The sequence below is a fragment of the Cricetulus griseus genome, chromosome 2 (assembly GCF_003668045.3).
Source record: "Cricetulus griseus strain 17A/GY chromosome 2, alternate assembly CriGri-PICRH-1.0, whole genome shotgun sequence".
Lineage (NCBI taxonomy): Eukaryota > Metazoa > Chordata > Mammalia > Rodentia > Cricetidae > Cricetulus > Cricetulus griseus.
The window spans coordinates 82,917,985-82,930,111 of NC_048595.1; the positions used below are offsets into that span (position 1 = coordinate 82,917,985).

Genomic DNA, 12,127 nt, shown 5'->3' on the forward strand with positions numbered 1-12,127 from the left:
CAGATATTGGGCCTTGAGTTATTTACAGTGTTGGAGTTTGGTTTTGCTTTCTTCAGACTGTGACTGTTCTCTGGTTCTTCCCTCTTAAAGTAAGGAAATATTTAACTTATTTTTGGTTTTACAAGCACCGACAATTGAGAGAATGAATTTTAAAAGAAATTTTAGGTTCTAAAACAGGCGTTAGATTTTCAAAGAGACTGAATTTTAAAGTGTTTGAATTTAGCATTGGTGGCACACGCCTTTAGTCCCAGCACTCGGGAGGCAGAGGCAGGCAGATCTCTGTGAATTCAAGGCCAGCCTGGTCTCCAGAGCGAGTGCCAGGATAGGCTCCAAAGCTACACAGAGAAACCCTGTCTCGAAAAACCAAAAATAAATAAATAAATAAAGTGTTTGAATTTGTAAAGATTGCAACTTTTAAAGTTTGTAAAATGTTTTTATTGTGATGTTGATGTTAATGTGTGATCTTGGGGATGAACAAGAAAGGAAAGGTTATGGCTCATCACTGATACAATCATATGTCAAGTTGATAAGGTATCAATTGTTTTGGCTAGTTTTATGTCAACTCAACACAAGCTAAAGTCATCTGAAAAGAGGTACCCTCAACTGAGAAAAATGTCTCCATAATTTTCTTACTGATTGTGGTGCTTTGAATGCAAAAGGCCCCCATAGATCCATAGGGAGTGGCACTATTAAGAGGCGTGGCCCTGTTGGAGGAAGTGTGTCACTGGGGTTGTGCTTTGAGGTTTCAGAAGATCAAGCCAGGCCCTGTATCATACTTTCTTCCTGCTGCCTGCAAATTCAGATGTAGAACTCTCAGCTACCTCTCTGGCACCATGTCTGCCTGTGTGCTGCCATGCTTCCAGCCATGATGATAATGGACTAAACCTCTGACCTGTATGCCATCCCCCAATTAAATGTTTTCCTTTATAGGGGTTGCCATGGTCATGGTGTTTCTTCACAGCAACAAAACTATAAGACAGTGATTGATGTGGGGGCAACCTATTGTGGGTGGGGCAATCTCTGGGCTGGGAGTCGTGGGTCTATAAGAAAGCAGACTGAGCAAGCATGGGGAACAAGTCAGTAAGCAGCACCCTTCCATGGCTCTGCATCACCTCTGGTCTCCAGGTTCCTGCTCTGACTTCCTTTGATGATGAACTGTTATATGGTAGTGTAAGCCAAATAAACCCTTTCCTCCCCAAGTTGCTTTGGTCATAGTGTTTCATCATAGCAATAGTTATACTCCCCAAAACAGTATCTCTCTTCCTCAAGAAATGAAGTCTAATTCTCTTGTCCTCAAAGTTTGATAAACAGGAAGTCAAGTAGAATGATTTCCTAGACCCAGGCATGAAAGATAATATAGTTTCCACTAGAATTTTTTAAGCCTGGAAATATAACCCATTGTGAATGAAACCCAGCTCCCCCAAAGCAGCCATTTGTGGCAAAGTAAGACAAGGCACTGGCCACAGCCTCTGAGAGTAGCCATACCCAGTCCTCAACCTGAGTTTAACAACCCACAAGTACCTGAGACCTGCAGCATTCATATAAGTCACTTAGATGCAGACTTTTTCCTGAATATGACTTCTATGAAACCTGTTGTCTTAGTTAGGGTTCTGTTGCTGTGATAAAACACCATGAGCAAAGAAAGTTGGGGAGGAGAGGATTTATTTGACTTACACTTCCACATCACAGTTCTTTATCAAAGGAAGTCAGGACAGGAACTCAAACAGGGTAGGAGCTGATATAGAGGCCATGGAGGAGCATTGCTTACTGGCTTGCTTCTCATGGCATAGTCAGCTTGCTTTCTAATAGAAACCATAAACACCAACCCAGGTGTAGCCCCACCCACAATGGGCTGTGTCCCTCCCCATTCATCACTAGTAAAGAAAATGTCCTGCAGCTGGATCTTATGGAGGCATTTCCTCTATCGAGGCTCCCTTCTCTTCAATGACTCTAACTTGTATCATGTTGACATAAAACTAGCCAGCACACCTCTAATTACAACCTTTACAGAAGATCCCTGACACATAGAAGCTGTGAAAGAATAGATGTTTGCTCATCTCACGGTTAGCTGGTAGTGAATTCATGGTCCCCAGTCTTCAGGTCATCCCTGCTCAGGCACCAGACATACAAGCAGTGAGCCCTTGGATCATTCCAGTACCCAGATGCTAACTCCCCTCTCAGCATTCAAATCTTTCTTACTGACCCCAGACATCATGGAGCAAAGCCAGCTATCTCTTCTATGTCATGTCCAAATTCCAACCTTATAACCCAGAAGCTTAATGAAATGGTTCTTTAAAACCTCTGCAGTTGGAAGTTGAACACAGCCATAAAGAATGGAAGAGAAGGGCCCATTTGAAAACTGTGTGATAACTATGATGTCCATGATCCATGGTGGAAGGAAACCTCAGCTGCCAGGGTCACTGTTGTATCATCAGACGCCCGTGCCGCCGCCCCCCCCCCCCGCCCCCGCAAAGGTACTCCCTGCAGACAGTTTCCACTAGTCTTTCGACCTTATCCAAGGGTATGGTCTTCCCAGGCTTCTCTGTAACACAGAGTCTTGTTGAGGCTTTGGTGTTACTTCTTTATAAGGACCAGGGCAAATTCAAGACATTACCACTCTAGGTTTTTTTTGTGTGTGTCATTTAGGTGGGTAGAGGTGATTTTGTTCTTTCAGTTCTATGCAATTTTGAAATTTTCTAATGTCCAAGGCTCTGACTAATGACTCGGGAGTGCCGTGGAGGTGGGGAGGGAGGAAGAGGAGAGATTAGTCAGAGGAGTCAGCAGCAGGACAAGGAGGATGAGTTCTTGCCCATATGTTATCAACCCTGAGACAGGAGAAGGTAGATGCCTTGTACATACATGCACGTGGGAGCGTGCACACACACACACACACACACACACACACACACACACACACACAGACACACACATTCTGTCGCAGGCATACTTGTTCATATACATACAAAAACACTCATATACTCATATGCCTTTCCATCCTTTGCCTTCCCTACCACAGCAAAACTAAAAGCCACTGACCCACATATGTTACTTTAAAAAATAGTGCAGTAAAAGCCCAGTTTTAAAGTGTCTGCAGAGACATTCTCACTAGAGGTTTTCAAGAAGTTAAAGACTTCCTTTCTATGTGCCTAAACTCAGATTTCAATAACTTAGAATGGAAATTTTTCTGAAACTCAGATAGCATCGTTCCTCTCACCCTTCCTGAAATCCCACATCCAGTATTGCTCCCAGCCTTACAGAAGAAGTAACTGTGAGCATGACATTTGTACAATGGAGTAAATTTTCAAAAGAAAAATTATTTTCCTCACTGTTTTTGAGTATGCAGTTAGTGCTTTAGAGTTAATGGCTACATGTATGAATGAAAACTAGCCTTTCCATGATGAGTGTACCCTTCCTGCCAAAAGACGAGCATAGTCCAGATGCCCCCAGAGGTTACCAAGCCTTGAGTATAAATGAGGTCATACTTTATTTATTTAGCAAATACTAACCCAGGCCTCACAAATGGGCAATTCAAAGTGTGTTAAGATCAATTGGTTTTTGCTAAAATGTCAAGAACACACAGGGGGCAAAGGATAGTTTCTTCTATAAATAGTGTTGGGAAAACTGGGTATCCACATGCAGAAGAGTGAAGCTAGACCTTTATCTCATGACACACACAAAAATCAACTTAAAATGAGCTAAACACTTACATGTAGACATAAAGCTGTCAATTAGCCAGGAGAAAATACAGAACATAAGTTCTATGACAATGGTCTGATCAGTGACATTTTGACATTGATGCAAAAGTGCATGTAAGGCAGACAACCACACATGTGGGACAACTTCAACAACAAAGCTTCTACAGAGCAAAGGAAACAAGCCACAAGGGGAAGAGACAATCTACAGGGAGAAGAGAATATTTATAAACCAAAATATGGGAGAATAGTACCCAACATAAACAAGAAACTTAAGTAGCCAACAGGTGTATTACAAGGTGTTTGGCATCACATCATTAATCACCAGAGAAATGCCAATCAAAACCACAGTGAGATACTACTTCGCTCCTAATACAATGGCTATTTCCAAAAACTTAGAAAATAACAAGTGCTGGCAGGGAAGTGGTGAGGAAGGAACCCCCAGAATCTGTTAAGAGGAATATAAATATATAGCCATTGTGAAAGAAGTATGGCAGTTTCCCAAATAATTAGGAATAGACCATGTGATCCAGCAATTCTGCTACTTGCTATAGAGCCTAAGGAAAGAAGATCAAAATGTCAAAGTCATCTGTGTTTCCATGTTGATTGCAACACTATTTAGAAGAGCCAAGATGTGCATCTGACCTACTAAGGGATGAACAGATAAAGGAAACATGGTCGATCATCCACAACAGAATATAATTAAAAACAGACACCCTGCCATCTGTAATAATGTAGATGACCCTGGAGGACATTGTGCTAAGGGAAATGAGCCAGGCATAGAAAGACCAATGTCCCATGATCTCACATATTATATAGAATCTGAGAGGCAGGAAGCTCATGAGAAGGTAAAGAGTAGTTACAGTGGGCACAGGATGGAGTGAACAGAGATGATGGTAAATGGACACAGATTTCAAACCGACAGGAGGCAGAAGATCAAGAGCTGTGTTGTACAACCCAGGGAGTATCGTTAACAACAAAGTACTGTGTACTTGAAAATTACTAAGAGAGTAGATTTTAAGTGTTCTCGCCAGGAAAAATAAAGCATGTAAGGTAATGTGTATGCTAATTAGTTTGGCTTAACATTCATTTCATAATGAATACATATTTTAAAACAGTGTGTTGTACACTAAAAAAATACACATTTTATTTGTCAATTTAAATTTTTTGAGATTTGAAAAACCTATTGCTCTTTCTCAGAGCTTTATGAAGTAGGTACTATTTATTGTTGTCCTGATTTACAAATAAGGGACACAGCACCAGGCGCTTAAACTACCTTGCTCAAGGACACGAAGCACATACATAGATATGGGCTTTGGACCCAGATGCCCCATCCTAGAGCTTGGACTCCTATATGCATCTTACCTATGCTGAATCTCACTGATGCAGACCCCTCCCTTACCTCATGGTAGAAGTATTTGAACATTACTTTTAAGACTCCCTCCTTTTTCCAATTCTCACCATTTCCAGAGCCCTTGCGAAGTGTTATATTTGGGTTCGGTGTTCCCATGATTGTGTTCCCAGAGAGCAGGGTTGTTCCCACAACCTTATTCTACACACTGTCTGTTACCTAACAATGCAGTGTAACAAACATCCCCCAAGCACTATGATTTCAAATAAGAAACACAGATTTCATTCATCAGTCTGCAGGTCAGTTGAATGTTCTGGTCTTGGCTGGCCTTGGCCACATGTCTAGGTTTAAGTGGCTCTGAGCCAACCAGTGTTGACTGGGACATACTGGGATGCTTGGTTCCGAACCATGTCTCTTACCTTCCAGCAGGCTAGCCTAGACAATGGCAGAAGGGCAGAAGCACGTGAGTCAGCTCATTGTGCACACACTCAGCAAACTTCTGTGTAGATTTACCATCACATTCCATTGGCCAAAGCAAGTCATGTATCTGAGTAGGATCTGAGTCCAACTGGGAGAATGTTGTGGGTATATGATTCAAGGAATGGGCCTAGAGAGGGATAAGAAATTGGGCCATGAATACACACAAGCTATAACTTTTCATCCTTCTTAACAAAAGACATAACAGAGAGAGACAGGAGAGAGAGAATGCATTGGTATGTACAGGATATATGGAGATCAGAGGAAAAGCTCGAGTGCCATTCCTCCTCAAGTACCATCGACCTTGTTTTTTGAAGCAGGGTCTCTCACTGACTGCACGATTAGCTAGGCTGGCTGGATGTCACTGTCTCCCCAGCACTAGGATTAAATGCACATGCCACCATATCCAGCTTGTTACACTGGTGGTGCTGGGGATTGAACTAAGATCCTCATACTGGCACAAGAAACACTTTACAGACCAAGTTCTCTTGCCTGCCTCGGAACAAAATTAAATTTCAAGTAAAAGAGTCATTTAGATAAAGCACCCCAAGGGCCCATAGTCTACAGTTGAGCTCTGAAGGGCCATGAAGAAGGGGGCACAGTAGGGAAAATGTGCACAAGTGGGTGCTTTAGAGAGAGAAAACAGCCCCCCCCCTTTGCACCCGCAGGAAACAGAGTGGAGAACACAGCCAGTGAGGTCCCCTTTCTGGAGGCAAGGTAACAGGCAGCGCCCGCCACTGTGCCAGTGTCTGAGCAATAAAATCAGTGCAGAAACGACATCTAAACAGGTGGTAGCTACACCGACTCAGTTAGTGGCTTCTCAGCATATCAATGTCTTGTTTTGTTTCTCCTGTAGAAAGCTCAAATAGTGGATTGCCTGATTCAAAGTTGGCCCCCAGGCAACCCCAGCGCTTCCAGGAGGGCACGAGTGAGTATCTATTTTCTTTCTGTTCCTGGAAAGCAGCAACTGTCATTTTCTGGGCTCACACACCCTGCACACAGGCTGATTATAATCCTCTCCCTGAGAAATGGGGGAACCCTAGGAAGTCTGCCAAAACCACTTTCCAAATATCCAGATCCATGGCTGTTGCTTCTGGTGGGAGATACCAGAAATGGTCACCCTCCTGAAGAAGGGAAGGTCAGGACCTGTGGGTAAATACTGACTGATGTAAACGTTTCATTTTAAATAATAAAAAAAGAAAGCCTCAGTAGCTGGAAAAACTTACCCCAAACAAAAACTAAACACATGAAAGTGAGCCAACGAGCGCTCTGCTTTCTGTCACAGGGATGCCAAGACAGTCTCAGTGACAGCATCGCCTTCACTCGGGGCACTGATAGGGGGAAACAGGCTGCTTGATGGTGACTGGAAGCAAGGGGATCTTGGCTTCCTTCCCAGAATGCATTGGTTGGGAGAAATCTCCAGAACCTGCTAAGTTTTCTTCAAGCATTTATCATGGACTGGCTCTTTATATTTGTTGTCTCAATCAACCCTGAAAGAATTCCCAGGAGGGGAAAAGGAGATGGTTTGGTTTGGTTGGTAAAGAGATTGCCTTGCAAGCATGAGGACCCAAGTTCAGTCCCCAGCACCCAGGTAAAAATGCTAGGCTGGAGGCATGCACTTGTGATCTCAGGTCTGAGAGGGTGGAAACAGTTGGATCCCCGGTCTAGCTAGGCAACCAGCCTTGTCTACTTGACAAGTTCTAGGCCAGTGAGAGACCCTGTCTCAAAAATAATAATAATAAAAAAAGACAAACAAAAAACCCACAATAAAAACAAGTGGACAGCACCTAAGGAGAAACAACACCCTTATTGTTGAGCTCTGGCCAGCACACACTCACACCACACACACATACATGCACAAGAAGAGGAGGGAACCCAAGGTAGAGCTGTGTGCATCTCCATTTTGCAGATCATGGAAATGAGGCAGCACACTTTAGTGATGGAAACTGCCCAAGCTACACAGTTGTGTGTCTGACTGCAGCATTGGCCTTCCCAAATGTGGTTCTGAGAAGCCACCATGCATGGCTGCCCTCCCTTCAGAAACCACCAAGCTAGGCTGCCTTCAAGTCAGGGCCATCCATATTCTCTGGGGATACAATCTCCAAGAGGACTGGCCAGCAGGGGATTGAAGAGAATCTGTGTCTGGAGTCGCTGAAACTGAATTGCCTGGGGCTCCCAGGGAAAGGAATGGACCTGGATTATTTTCTTATCACATCTTCTTTAGCCCCCTGTTGATTCTCCACGACAATTATTTTGTATGTTCAGGGAGAAGAGCAGGAACACATATATGAACGTGGTTGCACATGTATGCAGGTACATATAAAAGTCAAAAATTGATATTGAATGTGTTCATTTATTTTTCTCCACCTTGTTTTTTTGAGGCAACCTCCCCTTGAACCTGGAGCTCATTGACTGGCTAGTCTGGCTGGTCAGCAAGCTCCAAGGACCTCTTGCCACCATCTCCTTCCAATGCTGGGATTGCAAGGGCACATTGCTGTGCCTGGCTTTGTACACAGGTAGTGGGGATCCAAACTTAGGTCCTTAAGCTTATGCAGAAAGCACTTTTTTCATCTCCCCAGATCTTTCCTCCAACTCTTACTGTGGAGGCATCACCTGAAGAGTAAATACCCGAGTTTGTGGCAGGGGAGTATCTGGTTCCAAATGTTTTTGGGAAACAGACTCTTTTATGAAGACACCACTTTCCATCCTTTTTGTTGAGACATGATTGTCTTACCATTGAATTTGACGTTTCCTGTTTAGCAATAATCTAAATTTTGATCCACTATGTCCCAAAATTGCATTAATGACTCAAGTTAATATATAATATTATGTATATATGATAATATGTATAAGAATGAAAGCCTTATGATTTCAGAAAACACAAAAATTTTGAAGTTTCCATCTATAAACATTATTCGCTTAGCTGTGATGCCAAGATTATCCTGGTGATTTTCTTTGGCTTCCTCCATTCTCTTGGCCAAAAATTTAGCACATCTGCAGCCTCCTCCTTGTTTTTATTAGTGTGTTGTTTTTAGAGCAATTCGTCTGTGTTCGTGTTGCAGGACATATGGAGTAACAAGATGCTGGATGCTGTGTGTTTGCTCCTAGGCTTCTGACCTCCTTGTTTAAATGGCTATCTGAAAACTCTGGCAGATATCATCTTCTTTAGAGATATTGAAGAGCTTTAGAACTCTGGTAGCTCTTTTGGGCCCCAGCTACAGGCACAGTGGCATCTGTCAGTCCAGGAATACTCCCACCTCCTTTCTCTTTCTCTCTCTAGGTCCTTTCTTTCATTTTTTTCCTTTTACAAAACCCAGGTTGCAATCACTCTGATCAGTATCCACAATGCATCTGAAACAGACAGACTTGTGCTTCCTCTCTCCAGATCTCCTTGGTCTATAACAAGAATGCCCCTTATTCAACAGCAGGCACACTCTGGTCTACAAAGCAAGTTCCAGGACAGCTAGGACTGTTACACAGAGAAACCCTGTCTCAAAAAAATAAAAACAAACAAACAAAAACCAAACAAAACTTGAGTTCATCATTCACTTGAATGAGTTTCTTGGCTGGGAAGGAGATATTCAGCTTCGTCTTGCACAGTCAACTATCTGGAATGGGCCTTGAATAGGGAGCCATGTATTTTTTGTTTACTTTCTCTCAGATCCTTCAGAATGGATGTGAGGTGTATTACTAAACATGATTGGATGGGGTAGAGGACCGCGCAGTAGAAGCCCTTGGTGCAGTGCTTCAGGGGACCATGGTTGGGGTTATAGTTGATCACAGCTATCAGGGATAAGCCGCTTCTCAGCTACCATATCTTCAATTTATCGGCATCAGAGAACTACCATTTCTTTGAGAGATGGATCTTCTGGTAGTTGGGGGGGGGACTTGAATTTGGTTCTGTGCAGGGTCTCAATCACTTATCATTCTGCCGCTTAGGGTGAATGTACATGATGACCTGGCCAATGTGACTCTCCCAAAGGAACCTCACCTACCTGTCAGGAGCCTAGACTGGGGACAGCATTGAGATCAGAGACATGAATATACACCAGAACACTGTCTCCAAGGTCCCTTATGACAGTCCATATAGGAAAAACACTGATACACTACCAAGGTGGGGGGTGTTCAGAGCCACTGCAAAGCAGGCCCCTGAGAGTAAGGGAACCTGGTTGGCTGAACTGCTTGTCAACATCTATTTTTTTAAACAAATGATATTGCATCCAAAAAACACTAGGAAATTGAAATTGCATTGAATATATTTGAAGAAATGATGTAAACATTTTATATTTAAATGTTAATAATAACAAACTGCATGCTGAATTCTTTATAACGATTTAAAATAATAATACTTTTGGGGGGGTTGAGACAGCATTTATTTGTGTAGCCCTGACTGTCCTGGAACTTACCCTGTAGATCAGGCTGGCCTCAAACTCAGAGAACAATACATTTTAAAAGTGTGTCATTATGGAGATTTTTCACATTTCCTTTCATGGCACATAGGAAAAGATGTACAAAGGCCTCTGATTTTATCCACACACTTCTTTATACAGATGAAGCTCTTGAAATCCAGAGGGTTGAAAGGTCATGTAGCAAAGTAATACCCAACCCAGGCCCACTTCTAAGGTCTTAGAACTCCTTATTTGGTCCTGTATTACTTTTCTTCTTGCTGTAACAAAATACCTGCCAAAAGCAATTTAAGGAAGGAAGGGTTGCTTCTGGCTCATGGTTCCAGATGATGGTCTATTGGTGGGGGTGGGAGAAGGGAGGAGGGTTGGAGGTGTTATAATGATGGCAGCTTGAAGTCCTGGCCACACCCTGTCCACAGTCAGGAAGTAAAGACTGATAATTGTTGTGAGATATTTGGTTACACTGTATAAAGATATGTCACTGTGATTGGTTTAATAAAGACCTGAATGTTCAATAGCTAGGCAGAATTTTCAGGTACAGAGGATGCTGGGAAGGAGAAGGCAGGGTCACCAGTGGACAAGAGTAAACAGACAGGCAGGAGGAGAGGCAAAGCCACGAGTTATGTGGCAACATGTAGATGAATAGAAATAGGTTAATTTAAGTTATAAGAGGTAGTTAGAAACAAGCCTAAGCTATTGGCCGAGTTTTCATAATTAATAATAAGTCTCCACGTTGTGATTTGGGACCTGGATGGCAGGACAGAGAAAGTCCGACTACAGATCATCACCAGTGTTCAGCCTACTTTCTCCTTTACTTCTAGTTCAGGATCCCAGACCATGGAATGGTACTGCCCACAGTTAAGGTGAGTCATTCAACTTTAATTAGTTGCATCTAGATAGTCCCTCACAGACTGGCCCAGAAGCTTGTCTCCTAGATGATTCTAGATCCTGTCAAATTGACAATATGAACCACCACGACACTTTACTCCTAGCCAAAGCAAGCTCTCCACATCAGAGTTCCATGAGGTCCCAGCACTCAACAGGCTTCAAAGGCATGAACATTTACCTAGAGCAGTGGTTCTCAACCTTTTGAACTCGGTGACCTCTTAATACAGTTCCTTGTGTTGTGGTGACCTCAACTATAAAATTACTTTCATTGTTACTTCATGACTGTAGTTTTGCTGCTATGAGTCATAAAGTAAATATCTGATATGCAGATGGTCTTATGTGACCACTGTGAAAGGGTTGTTCCGCCCCCAAAGGGGTCTTGACCCACAGGTTGAGAACTGTTGACCTGGAAGGTGCTTGCACAGAAAGGTCAGGGGTGAGTGAGATCAACAGTCTAGTGACCCTGCTTTGGCAGTACACACACCAAGGACTATCAAAACAGGAAAGTGGGTCCCACTCTTGGGCCTAAGGGCACACAGGAAAGGTGTCCTGTACAGAACACGGTGGAGCCTGTTGCCTCAGCAGAAAGCCACCCCCAGGATCTGGGTGTTATATAAAAGAACATGGTCACTGCCAAACCAGAGATAAATCTGCCAAATCTCCTATCTTCTTGTGCTTTCTGTTGGCCAAACTAGTCAAAAGTGCCAGTACATGGGACTTTTAGATCTCAATCTCTTGACCAAGAGAACAGGCCAGAGGGGAAGGAGTCCACCACACTCTCCATTTTGAACAGGATATTTGTATTTAAACAAAAACAATAAAGGTAAGTCACAGCAGAACTAAGAGATCCAGCCCCAGAGAATCAGAAACCAAACGTGGCTGAGGCAGGAGGATTTTCTGAGCCCTTTAGAAGGTTTTATTCTTCTTGTAACTCTCATGCGCATGTATCTACATATTTGAACATTATCAATTCTTTGACATCTTCTTTTTCTTCCATTGGAAACTGATCCTCATTTCTCTAAAAATTGCCTGATTAGATCTCCTCATGGAAGTTTTAATAATCTGCTAAAGCTTTAACCAAACCCCAGAACTGAAGGGAAGTCCCTGGGAAAAGCAATACAAAATGGACATTTTTAAACAGAAATTTATTATTAAAGATAATTATATGAATTATTAATCGTTGTCTATTAAAGGCAGATTAATCCTGCTATAATTAGAACAAAAGAGTGTATACAACTGCCATAAACCAAACTTTAAATCCCTTTCTAGGCAACCTGTGATTCCCTTTATGATGACAGCAACACCCTCTAGGG

At 42.7% G+C, this 12,127-nt stretch overlaps 1 non-coding gene across 1 annotated transcript; it reads right to left on the bottom strand.

The window, feature by feature from the left end:
* Positions 1 to 9,574: 9,574 nt before the first annotated feature.
* LOC113833984 lies at positions 9,575 to 9,708 on the bottom strand. The gene has a single exon (XR_003482216.1). It is a non-coding gene; the product is annotated as a small nucleolar RNA SNORA70 (small nucleolar RNA).
* Between the last annotated feature and the right edge of the window lie 2,419 nt (positions 9,709 to 12,127).